Genomic DNA, 11,247 nt, shown 5'->3' on the forward strand with positions numbered 1-11,247 from the left:
AATCACAAGACGAACAGACTACCTGATTCCCTATCTGCGCTTCAGAAAAACTTTTCAAAAGTCGCATAGGCGTATCATCCATTAAGATTTGGAGCTCAACTTCAGCTGATACTTCGGTTATTTTGGCTCTTGGAGGAACTGCTTCTCTCTTGGCTTGAGTTATTTGTTTGTATTCAGGGAAAAGATCGGCATTATGTTGCAATAATAACTCACGCAATATATTATGTTTATGCTTCGATCCCGAGATCTATAAACAACATCAAAGCCTCTTCAGGATTGTATCACCTAGATAGCGCATTTGGGGGTGTGGGAGTGCTCTTTTTGATCTTTCCCAGTAGCACTGGACTTGCTAACGCAACTGCTCCTATGATATGAGACCTGGTGTTTTCTTCGTCCTTTTTATATTTAATAGCCAATGCTTCTGAAAGATGAGTCGTGGCGATAGTTCTAGTATAATCTGACAGCTTCCTTTTCCTTGTGTAGGTCGAACATTCTTCTATGGGGTTTGTTGGTCTACCTCTAGTTCGATTGGTTGATGTGCTAGGCATTTATTTCCAAAAAACTTTTACCAGCTAGCCAGCTTTCATGCTTACTTATAAACCTTGAAGTAGAACAACCGACTGCTTGCCATTTTCTTTGTATTGGAATGTAGAGGAAGCCAATTTTTTCTTTCAAGTCTTCGTCTTCTTTATTGCATGCCTCATTTGGTAATTCTGTCATAATATCCTCAATGAACTCCGCTTTTGTCTCTGAAGCGTTAAACATCTCAAATAGTTTTCTAGAGACATAATTAAATATCTTAATAAAAAAATTTGTGAGCTATATTTATGTTTATGTAAATAAACAGAATACTATTTTCTATATACTCCAAAAAACGACTGATTTTGGGCGTTGTATAACCATTGCTTTATATACTCAAATTATGGAAGTGACTTCCAGGTATATTATGCAGCTTGTAATCGAAAAATTTGGTTTTAATAACAAATTCCAACAACAAAAGTGACCGTACTAAATTCGCCTCCTTCTTCCCTATACCTGCTCAGGCGCGTATTTATACCCAAGGTTGCTTCACTTTATTTGATGTAAAAAGTGAAATCGCAGCTGGACGCAGGTAGACCTTATGAATTCAGGTGCCTGAATATTCAGCAAATACCTGCTGTAAATTTCACGGAGACCTTTATTGTCCCTTTTTTTATTTTCCACCAAAGTTCGAAAAAGGTCCTAAAAATAGGCTTTTCGAAAAATAGGTAGATCTGACAACTTTTATAAAAAAGAACAAATTTTATGTTTTGCTTCAACCCAGAATTAAACATTCTTTCGTTATAATATAAGAAAGCAGTAGAAGGCCGCTTTGTTTAGAGACAAAACAATTTTTAATACAACAAAAAAGAACAAAAAACACAAATTTTTCTAAGTGTTAAAAATTAATCAATTTTGAGCGGCCCTATCTCCTAAAATATCATTTTCTGTTTAATAAGAGTTATGTATTCGTAATTCCTGGAAAATTCTCTATTGAATACATGTATTAGGTTTATCGAACGCTTTCATGAAATTTTTGATTTTTGCCAGGATTTTCGGGCAGAGGCGCCATAGTGCGGCGTAAGTCCTAGTCAAGATCTTGCATTTTTGCACAACATTTCGGATGGTTATGTATCAGTATTTACATACAAGACAAGCCGAGAAGCGGCAACTTGTTTAGTAACTTTCTGAGTTTATTTGACGCCTGTCCTTAAATTTTAGTCTAAAGAATCTTTGCTTTCCTAATAATCAATCACGATCCGGGGCTTTGTCATATATTTGGTATGCATTGTGGCAGGTGTAAAATTTAGCACAAACCCCGCTCTGCTGGAATTGAATTTACTTTACCTTTTGATATGTTAACATCTTTGCTCCCCGTATGAGGGAATCCTGAATGTAAGTGTAAGCGTAAGCGTAAGAGTAGTATGCTCTATGGTAGAGCTGGATTTCGATGCGATTTTTAATCGATTTAATCGATCTTTTTTTAGGAAATGAAGAATCGATTTTCTTTTTAGAATCGTTCGATATTTTTACCCTTCGAAGTTTTGATCATCTTTCAGCAACTGTGCCTATTTCATATTTATTGATAAAAACGTGCAGAAAATATATTTGTTTTAATTTTTTATAAATTTAGCTTTATTGGCGCATATTCGCAGACCAAATAAAATGGTGTTTAAATTTTTAAAAAGCTCGACTTTTTTAAAAACCATGAACAGTGACTATGTGCCATTATTAGAAATATGAAGAAATTGGCAATTTGGCATTGCAGTTACGCAAGTCAGCCTAGCTATCCTAGATTCAACATAACTGACACCAATTGCGAGCACCAAGGGAGTCAAGTCTTCTTGGCGGAGGTCTTCCGCCTCGTCTGTTTCCAAATACGGATGCCGATAGGAACACCTGCTGTGCCGAAACTTTTCCATGAATTCCCATAACAAGACCTATCGGCTGGTTCGACGGAGATTACCATAATTCATCGGCATGACTTTTCTCTTGAAAAGGGCCATGCCATCGACTTTCGATACCGCAACTATGATGCGAGATTAATAGAGGGTTATAGCCAAAATTTGTTCTCCTTGTGATTTCTAAGCTAACATTGCAGAGAATGCAGAACTAACTGAATAAATGTCTGCGCACAAGATTGGAATATCTGGAAAAAACACAGAAAGCATGATATTTAAGTATCGAATACACTATCAATATCACTCCGATGGGAGGAAGAAGTGAATAACACAGTGGTACTCTTTGATGTTGCCAAAGAGCCTCAGTCAACGAAACGAGAAAGAAACTGGCGAAATTTTTTAGCGGTACAACCTTGGTAAACAATTAGGCAGCAATCAACTATTTTCAGCCCGATTTAATCGATTAAAGTGATTATTTTGAGAATCGGATTGAAAAAATCGTGAGTGTGAGCAGATGCAGAAAGGCGTGAGTGCGAGGAGCTTGAGCTGCTAGCGACCAGGAATAACGCCCGAAAATTTTACCAAAAAATACGGCGACAGACGGAAGGTTTTAAGACCGGGGCAAACTCCTGTAGGAATGAAAACGACGACCTTGTAACTGATGTCCAGAGAGTGCTTAGATTATGGAGGGAATACTTATCTGCTCTCCTAAATGGAGGCAGCAATTCACCGCGCAGAGATGAGGAACCCGATCCCGCAATCGATGATGATGGAATATATGTCCCCCCGCCCGATTATGACGAAGTTAGAATAGCAATAACCACATTGAAAAACAACAAGGCCGTGGGCGCTGATGGATTGCCTGCGGAGCTATTCAAGTACGGCGGCGAGGAGTTGGTAAGGCGCATGCAGCAGCTTCTTAGCAAAATATGGGCGGATGGGTGCATGCCCGACGGTTGGAATCTAAGTGTTCTTTGCCCAGTCCACAAGAAGGGGGATACTGCAAAATGCACCAACTATCGTGGAATCAGCCTTCTTAATATCGCATATAAGGTCCTTTCAAATGTATTGTGCGAAAGATTGAGGCCCACCGTGAACCGGCTGATTGGACCTTATCAGTGCGGCTTCAGACTTGGTAAATCCATCGACCAGATTTTCACAATGCGCCAAATCTTGGAAAAAACCCGTGAAAATAGAATCGACACACATCACCTCTTCGTCGACTTTAAAGCCGCGAAAAGGAGCTGCCTATATGCCGCTATGTCTGAATTTGGTTTCCGCGCAAAACCTATACGGCTGTGCAAAATGACGTTGAGCAACACCATCAGCTCAGTCAGAATTGGGAAGGAGCTCTCCGAGCAGTTCGAAACTAAACAAGGTTTCAGACAGGGTGACCCCCTATCGTGCGATTTCTTTAATTTGATGCTGAAGAAAATTATACTAGCTGCAGAACTTAACCGCACTGGAACAATATTATATAAAAGCGTGCAATTACTGGCATATGCTGATGACATTGATATCATCGGCCTAAACACCCGCGCTGTTAGTTCTGCTTACTCCAAACTGGAAAAAGAAGCGATAAAGATGGGTTTGATGGTGAATGAGGACAAAACGAAGTACCTGCTGTCATCGAGCAAAGAGTCAGCGCATACGCGCCTTGGCAACCACGCTACTGTTGCCAGCCATAATTTCGAAATAGTAAAAGACTTCGTATATTTGGGAACCAGCATCAACACTAACAACAACATCAGCACAGAAATCCAGCGAAGAATCAATCTTGCCAATAAATGCTACTTTGGACTAGGTAGGCAATTGAAAAGTAAAGTCCCCTCTAGGCGAACGAAAATCATACTCTAAAAGTCTCTCATCGTACCCGTCCTGCTATATGGGGCAGAAGCATGGACCATGAGAACAGCAGATGAAGCGGCTTTGGGAGTGTTCGAGAGAAAAGTTTTTCGAAAGATATATGGACCTCTACGCGTTGGCGATGGCGAGTACCGAAGACGATTTAATAATGAGCTGTACGAGCTATACGCAGACATCAACATAGTCCAGCGAATTAAAACGCAGCGGCTGCGGTGGCTAGGCCATGTTATGCGAATGAAAGATGATGCTCCGGCCAAGAAAGTGTTTCTATCGGAACCCGCCTATGGAAGCAGAGGTAGAGGGCGGCCCCCACTCCGTTGGAAGGACCAGGTGGAAAACGATTTAAACTCCCTTGGTGTGACCAATTGGCGCCGGCTGGCGGAACGAAGGAGCGACTGGCGCACCCTGTTGGACGGCCATAACCGTTTAGACGTTTAAGCGCCAATTAAGTAAGTAAGTAAGTAAGTGCACGAAGAGATTTATACACACCTGTTTTGTTGATTGATTGATGCTTGATTTTTGTTACTGATACACAAAGTGTTTGTGAAAACAAAGCACTGGTTAGGTACTCAGGTTTAAGTTGAAATTTATTATACTCAGAGTGCTTTGCACACAGAGTATATTAACTTTGATTGGGTAACGGTTGGTTGTACTGATATAAAAGAATCGAGATCTATATAGACTTATATCAAAATCATCAGTATCGAAAAAAAAATTTTATTGAGCCATGTCCGTCCGTCCGTCCGTCCGTCTGTCCGTTAACACCATAACTTGAGTAAATATTGAGATATCTTCACCAAATTTGATACACGAGCTTATCTGGACCCAGAATAGATTGGTATTGAAAATGAGCAAAATCGGATGATAACCACGCCCACTTTTTACATATATAACATTTTGGAAGCACACAAAAAACCTGATTATTTAGTAAATAATGCACCTAGAATCTTGAAATTTGACGTGTGGACTGATATTGACACTCTAGATAAAAATTGGAAAAAAAATTTTAAAATGGGCGTGGTACCGCCCACTTGTGATAAAATCAATTTTACAAATATCATTAATCATAAATCAAAAATCGTTAAACCTATCGTAACAAAATTCGGCAGAGAAGTTGCCTTTACTATAGGGAATGCTGTGAAGAAAAATTAACGAAATCTGTTAATCACCACGCCCACTTTTATATAAAAGATTTTTGAAAGGGTCGTGGACGAATAAAATAAGCTATATCTTTGCAAAAAAGAGCTTTATATCAATGGTATTTCATTTCCCAAGTGCATTTACAACAGTAAATAGGAAAAAGTTCAAATTTAAAAAGATGGGCGTGGCCTTTTATGGCTAAGCAATTTTCTATGTTTCGGGAGCCATGATTCGAAGAAAAATTAACGGATCGCAATGAAGTTGTGTACACATATTTTCCTTATAGCAGAAAATATTTATAGTAAAAATGGAATGGAAAAATAAAGACCACGGCAACTTAGATATAAAACAAGTTTAAAATGGTTGTAGAGTAGAATAATAAGCCATTACTTAGCAAAAAATAGTTTTGAAGCAATGATATTTCACTTATCAAGTTTTATTGTAAGAGGAAATGGGTAGACATTTTTTTTAACGGGAGGTGCCACGTGTTATGTAGAAAAGTAATTTATCTGAAATGAAATGTACAACTGAAGCTCATGCTGAGTATATAATGTTCGGTTACACCCGAACTTAGACACCTTTACTAGTTTCTTTTTAGGGTTTTGATGATTGAGACATTGTATGAATTAAGTTATGCTTGTTGGTAAGGCGGTTTCAAAGAAACTGGTATTGTTATACTCAATTGAGCAAAGCTCACAGAGTATATTAACTTTGATTGGATAACGGTTGGTTGTACAGGTATAAAGGAATCGAGATAGATATAGACTTCCATATATCCAAATCATCAGGATCGAAAAAAAATTTGATTGAGCCATGTCCGTCCGTCCGTCCGTCCGTCCATTAACACGATAACTTGAGTAAATTTGGAGGTATCTTGATGAAATTTGGTATGTAGGTGCCTGAGCACTCATCTCATATCGCTATTTAAAATGAACGATATCGGACTATAACCACGCCCATTTTTTCTATATCGAAATTTTTGAAAAACCGAAAAAGTGCGATAATTCATTACCAAAGACGGATAAAGCGATGAAACTTGGTAGGTGAGTTGAACTTATGACGCAGAATAGAAAATTAGTAAAATTTTGGACAATGGGCCTGGCACCGCCCACTTTTAAAAGGCGGCCACCGTGGTGTGATGGTAGCGTGCTCCGCCTACCACACCGGATGCCCTGGGTTCAAACCCCGGGCAAAGCAACATCAAACATTTTAGAAATAAGGTTTTTCAATTAGAAGAAAATTTTTCTAAGCGGGGTCGCCCCTCGGCAGTGTTTGGCAAGCGCTCCGGGTGTATTTCTGCCATGAAAAGCTCTCATTGAAAACTCATCTGCCTTGCAGATGCCGTTCGGAGTCGGCATAAAATCATGTAGGTCCCGTCCGGCCAATTTGTAGGGAAAATCAAGAGGAGCACGACGCAAATTGGAAGAGAAGCTCGGCCTTAGATCTCTTCGGAGGTTATCGCGCCTTACATTTATTTTATTTTTTTTTAATATAAAAATTTTGCAAGCTGTAACTTGGCAGTCGGTGAAGATATCATGATGAAATTTGGCAGGAACGTTACTCATGTTACTATATATATGGGGTATTCCATCCCATTTCGACCAATTTTGAACCCGACGCCCTTAAAATTGGCTGAAAGTTTTTCTTCTTTTTCTACCTTACGAAAGACGTTTTTCAGTGTTTTTTCAAATTTTTTCATCCAACTCAAAAAAAGTTATGAATTTTTAAAAAAACACCTTTTTTGTTTTCAAAACGCTATAACTTTTTCAAAAATTGGCCGTTTGGGATCTTTTTTTTTTTAATTTGTTTTTAAATTAACTTTTCGGAAAAAATACAAAAATATGTTTAACGTTTTTTTTTTTAATTTTTCAGTTTTTCGAGATTTTTCGAATTTCGCCATTTTCTTTTTTCATAAAAAAATTCAATCAATTCTGCAATCATCCCCACTAATCCCGGAGTGGGCCGATTTTTTTTAATATTTTTTTTTTATTTAATTGAAAAAAAAAATTTACAAAAATAAAATTTTTTTTTTTTAAATATAAACGAGCTCTAGGCCAAATATTTGTATATCCTTAATAAAACACAATACGTGAATTTTTGATATACAATTATATTATTTAATTTGTGGATATTTCGACTTCAGTCTGAAGTCATCATCAGGACTAGGTACGAAAAGAACAAACATACATATTAAAATCACAAAAATACACATTTGCACAAGTACAGAACTTACATTTTTGAATGCAATATGTCGACTAGTGTAACAAAAATATAAGTTTACGAACAGTGCAAAGAAAATAACAATAAAATGTAAATAACACACAGCCGTTATCATAAACAAAAAATGAACATAAGCAGAAAGTTATCTAAATGAGTAGTGAGCGCCGATCAAGTGATATCAGCTGCAGCCTGCAGGTGAACTCTTTGGTAAACAGTGGGAGATGCTCTTATCTATTATTGTTGTTGTTGTTGATCAGCTGCCTAAAGGCAGAGGCAATACCAATTGTATCAGATTTGAAGTTCATGCGTTTGTCGCTGGGTGTATTTATTATGTGCAGCATCTCTAATATGTAGCGTTTGTTGTAATTCCTCACTTGCTGTAGAATTTCTACATTTTCTAAATTGGGAGAGTGTCCAGTTTCTCTGCAATGCTGTGTTAGCGCCGTTTTGCCATCATTAGGGTTGTTGCGATTTTTAATATTCGTTTTATGCCCGGAAATCCTCGTTTTTAGTTTCGATTTAGTAGTCCCCACATATACTTTGTCGCATACGTGGGACCCGTCACCATTACATAGAATTTTATATATCAAGTCCGATTTCTCATATTTATCTATTCTACTCTTGGTATTACTGAAAATTTGTCGCAACGTATTATTGTAGGTAAAGGCTAAATTACATTTCTCTTTGTCATAAATATTTGAATATTTTATTCTGTTAGACAGGCCTGACACATATGTAGTCGATTTATATATTTTATTATTTTCGGCGTTTTTTTTCGCAGTGGGTTTCTTATAATAATCTCTTATAAAGTTTTTTATTATGCGTGTAGGAAATTCATATGCAGATATCCCATTGAGACTTATTTGTTCGTCTGTCAACTCCCCTTCGTACAATTTATGCAAGTATGTGGTTAATATTCTCACAAACATAACCAAATCGTCCAAATATAACGTAAAAGACTCAATTGAATTTAAAAACAAAATAAAAGATACATACATATATGATGATGAGAGTCTCGTGTCATTTGATGTCATCTCACTTTTTCCCAGCATTCCCGTAGATCATGCCTTAAAAATTATAGCATCTAAGTGGAACCAGATAATGAGCCACACCACACTCACAAAAGAACTTTTTCTAGAAGTTGTTCGTTTCTGCATTAGAGATAATAGATATTTTAAATTAAACAATAAAATTTATGAGCAACGCTGCGGTATGCCCATGGGTTCCCCAGCATCCCCCGTCATAGCAGAAATTGTAATGGAAGAATTACTGGAGAAATTTGAATATAACTCCCCTTATAAACCACGTTTGCTTACCAAATACGTCGATGACCTTTTCGCAATTGTGAAAACTGATACGGTGAAATAATTGCTAAATATTCTAAATGGATACAACAGGAGTATTAAATTTACAACTGAGGTGGAGAAGGACGGAAAACTACCGTTTCTCGATACTCTTGTTATAAAAAAGAATAACCAATTATGTTTTGATTGGTATAAAAAATCTACCGCGTCAGGTAGATTAATTAACTTTAATTCTAAACATGACAAATCTACAATAGGCAATACGGCCAGAAATTTTATCAACAGAGTTCTCTCGATCAGCGATGAAGTTTATCATAAAGAAAACATTAAAATAATAATAAATGTTCTAGAAAATAATGAATTTCCTACACGCATAATAAAAAACTTTATAAGAGATTATTATAAGAAACCCACTGCGAGAAAAAACGCCGAAAATAATAAAATATATAAATCGGCTACATATGTGTCAGGCCTGTCTAACAGAATAAAATATTCAAATATTTATGACAAAGAGAAATGTAATTTAGCCTTTACCTACAATAATACGTTGCGACAAATTTTCTGTAATACCAAGAGTAGAATAGATAAATATGAGAAATCGGACTTGATATACAAAATCCTATGTAATGGTGACGGGTCCCACGTATGCGACAAAGTATATGTGGGGACTACTAAATCGAAACTAAAAACGAGGATTTCCGGGCATAAAACGAATATTAAAAATCGCAACAACCCTAATGATGGCAAAACGGCGCTAACACAGCATTGCAGAGAAACTGGATACTCTCCCAATTTAGAAAATGTAGAAATTCTACAGCAAGAGAGGAATTACAACAAACGCTACATATTAGAGATGCTGCACATAATAAATACACCCAGCGACAAACGCATGAACTTCATATCTGATACAATTGGTATTGCCTCTGCCTTTAAGCAGCTGATCAACAACAACAACTATAATAGATAAGAGCATCTCCCACTGTTTACCAAAGAGTTCACCTGCAGGCTGCAGCTGATATCACTTGAGCGGCGCTCACTACTCATTTAGATAACTTTCTGCTTATGTTCATTTTTTCAGGCATGCTTAACCAACGAAACGATATCATTACGTTACGATAATCAACGTTAATAAACGAAACGAAGTCATTTCGTTTCGTTTATTAACGTTAAGATCGTCAAATTAACGAAATGATTTCGTTTCGTTTTCTGCCATATCAAAACGAAATCAAATCGTTTATGTTGATTATTAATTTCAAACTATGCTGGCAAAGCTGATTGATGGCGGAGTCATTAAAGGCGAAAGCATTATCCAAGCTGATTGCAACTTTTCTCATGAATTTTGACAGTATGAACATTTCTCAGAGTATTTTTGACATTACCACCAACGAATTACACAAACAAATTACATAGAGTTTGTGTGTGTATGTGCGCTCGTTGTTGCCACCTTACGGCTTCACCATGGCTATAGCATTGCCAGCACAATTCAAACATAAAGTATCACGTTTTCGTTAACGTTTTTAACGTTAACGAAAGCTTTTCGTTTCGGTTAAAAACGAGATACAATTTATCTTGATAATTTCTTTATCGATAATATTTCGAAGTGTTTCAACGGAAACGGTGGAAATTTTTTGATAAACGATTAGCTTAACGTTAAGGTGCATCCCTGCATTTTTTGTTTATGATAACGGCTGTGTGTTATTTACATTTTATTGTTATTTTCTTTGCACTGTTCGTAAACTTATATTTTTGTTACACTAGTCGACATATTGCATTCAAAAATGTAAGTTCTGTACTTGTGCAAATGTGTATTTTTGTGATTTTAATATGTATGTTTGTTCTTTTCGTACCTAGTCCTGATGATGACTTCAGACTGAAGTCGAAATATCGACAAATTAAATAATATAATTGTATATCAAAAATTCACGTATTGTGTTTTATTAAGAATATACAAATATTTGACCTAGAGCTCGTTTAGATTTAAAAAGTTATAATTTAAAGGCCGTAAACAACAAAAATAATTTTTTTTTTTATCAATTTTATTTATATAACAAAAAAATGTAAGAAAATGATTTATATTTTATATATTATGGTAATCTACGATTAAAATGACTCGCTTTCGCTGTCCAGCAACTGCTCGTATGTGTACCACTTGAAAATCATTTTCTTACATTTTTTTGTTATATAAATAAAATTGATAACAATTTTTATTTTTGAAAATTTTTTTTTCAATTAAATAAAAAAAAATCGGCCCACTCCGGGATTAGTGAGGATGTTTGCAGAATTGATTGAAGTTTTTC

This window comes from Eurosta solidaginis, chromosome 1 (assembly GCF_040869045.1).
Source record: "Eurosta solidaginis isolate ZX-2024a chromosome 1, ASM4086904v1, whole genome shotgun sequence".
Taxonomy (NCBI): domain Eukaryota; kingdom Metazoa; phylum Arthropoda; class Insecta; order Diptera; family Tephritidae; genus Eurosta; species Eurosta solidaginis.